The following is a 3,058-nucleotide window of genomic DNA, read 5'->3' on the forward strand; positions in this document are numbered from 1 at the left end:
CTTGGAATGCTGCACAGGATTTCTAGTGATCTGTAAGGCAGCATTATTATCAACAAAAATAGGAGTAGATAAGAATTCAAAACCGTAGTCGCGCATTTGTTGTATCCACAAGACTTGGGAGCAACAACTGGAGGCAGCAATGTATTCTGCTTCACAAGTTGATGTAGCAACACACGTTTGCTTCTTGCACTGCCACGTAACCAGGCGATTTCCTAGGAATTGACATCCTGCTGTTGTTGATTTGCCATCAATTTTGCAACCACCGAAATCAGAATCACTGTATGCAGTCAAGTCAAAGCTATCATCCTTAGGGTACCAAAGACCGGTGTCTGGGCATCCCTTCAAATAGGGAAAAATCCTTTTAACAGCTGACAAATGAGAGGCCTTCGGGTTGGCTTGATATCTTGCAAGCAGGCACGTTGGATACATGATGTTAGGCCTCGAAGCAGTGAGATACATGCGAGATCCGATGATAGCGTGATAATATGAAGAGTTGATGCTTTCACCCTTCAAATCCGGAGTAATCCCGTGATTCTGCGGAAGTGCGGTACCAATGGGCGTTGCATCTGACATCTAGAACCGGCTCAAGATGTCACCAACATATTTAGTCTGATGGATGAATATCCCAGACTCGGTTTGTTGAACTTGTAGGCCCAAAAAGAAGTTCATCTCCCCCATAGCGCTCATCTCGAACTTTTCCTGCATAATAAGTTCAAATTGCCTGCAGAAAGAATCATTAGTAGAACCAAATATGATATCATCAACGTATACCTCCACCAGCAGAAGATCTCCATTTTGTTCCTTCATAAAGAGAGTGCAATCAATAAGACCTCGTCGAAATCCATTCTCCAGAAGATAGTTGGATAGGGTTGCGTACCAAGCTCTAGGTGCCTGATGTAAACCATAAAGAGCTTTGTTGAGCAACCAACCCGATCGGGATGGATAGGATCTTCAAAACCTGGAGGTTGTTCGACGTACACCTTTTCTTGAACTATCCCGTGAAGGAAAGCACTTTTGACGTCCATCTGGTAGACTTTGATCCTTTGAAAGAAGCATAAGCTAGAAAGATCCGAATAGCTTCCAGACGTGCAACTGGTGCATAAACTTCATTGTAATCAATGCCTTCAATTTGGCGAAAACCTTGAACAACCAATCTCGCCTTGTTACGAATAACTACTCCACGATCGTCCTTCTTGCGTTTAAAAACCTAGTGAGTGCCAATTTTCTTGTAATTTTTCGGTCTTTCAACAAGCTTCCAAACACCAAGCTTTTGAAATTGTTGCAGTTCGTCCTACATGGCTTCAACCCAAGCTTTATCCTTTAAAGCTTCCTTCCAAGATTTCGGTTCTTCTTGTGAAACGTAACACGCGAAGGACCAATCATTTTGAAGACCAGATTCTCTAATGGCTGAATATAAACCAGCATTCTGGTTATTTCTCAGTTGGCTACGCATCTGCACACCGCGTTGGACATCTCCTATAATGTACTGCTGCGGATGGGTATCGTGAATTCTCATTTCAGGATTTTCAGAAACACGAGCATTGATACCCAAATTGTTAAGATTAAGATCAACAACCAACTCCACACCGGGAATATGTGTAGAAGTGGATGCATTCCCTTCAGCAGTATCTACATTTTGCACATGAGGAGTTTCCAATGAAGCACCTTGAACAGGAGCAACTGGAGCTGAAGATCCTTCTGCTGCATCATGATATTCATCATCTTCCGAAGACTCATTGTAATCAGCAGCATCTTCAAATACCTCATTTTATATCATATTGTTAACCGAAGAAGAACCTTGGGGGTTAACGATAACAGGTTTGACCAATGGCGAGTCAGCAGCGTTGTCACTGTCGAATAACATTCTAGCAACTGCAGATTCTTCGTCAAAGGTTGGCATATTAAAGGAGTCAAATAGTCCATCGTAATGGAACATCCAAGGATCACCCGGAGCTCTAACAGGACTTGTGTACCTTTGAACCTTTACTTCACTCCATAGTTCAATCCTTTTGGTTGCCAGATTCCAGACGCGAAAATTTGGAGTTGCATATCCAAGGAGAAACCATCGATAGCTTTAGCGCCAAACTTTCCATCTTGCTCAATCATAGTACATGGAGCACCAAAGGGTTCTAAGTAAGAAAGATCTGGTTTCCTTTCCTGTAGAAGTTCGAAACAAGTTTTGCCATGCCTCTTAACTGTAAGAACTCGGTTTAATGTGTAGCAAGCAGTCGACACGGCCTCCCCCTAGAATTGAACAGGGAGTTCCGACTCTACCAACATTGTTCTTGCAGTTTCAATTATCGTCCGATTCTTCCTCTCCGCGACACCATTTTGTTGTGGAGTGTAGCGAGAACTATATTTATGAAGAATGCCTTTAGAAGTAGAGAATTCATCCATCACTTGATTCTTAAACTTAGTTCCATTGTCGCTTTGGATCCTCTTAACTTTCAATGATTAGAAATTTTCCAACATTGTAAGAAGATTCTTGAGGATGCCTGGAGTATCACTCTTGTGTGCCATAAATGATACCCAAGAAAATCTAGAATAATCATCAGTAACCACCAGACAATAAGCATCCCCGATGTTGTCTTGTGTTTCATAGGTCCAAAAAGGTCCATATGAAGACGTTCGAGAGGCATGCTAAGAGTGGTGATTTTCTTGTGTTTCACAGATATCTTGTAGATGAAAACTTCTCACAGGCACACCATTCACCAGATTGTTTTTCACCCAATGGTTCATTTTCCTCAAGTGAATGTGTCCCATTCTTCCGTGCCAAGATATAGACTCCTTTTCTGTGGCTTTTGAGACAAAACATGTTACTTGTGCAGAGGTCGTAATTGCTTGGCTCATATCAAGAATATAAAGATCATTCACTCTTGGAGCCGATAAGAGAATCCATTCTTGTGGAATTTTGAACCCAGGTTTAAGCACATAACAACCGGCATCATCAAAATGCACGGTGAACTTTTTATCGCAGATCTGCGACACACTGAGAAGATTATGATCAATTTGACGAACATAATTGATCTTATCGAAACATACAACACCATTGGAGATC

Source organism: Helianthus annuus, chromosome 13 (assembly GCF_002127325.2).
Source record: "Helianthus annuus cultivar XRQ/B chromosome 13, HanXRQr2.0-SUNRISE, whole genome shotgun sequence".
Lineage (NCBI taxonomy): Eukaryota > Viridiplantae > Streptophyta > Magnoliopsida > Asterales > Asteraceae > Helianthus > Helianthus annuus.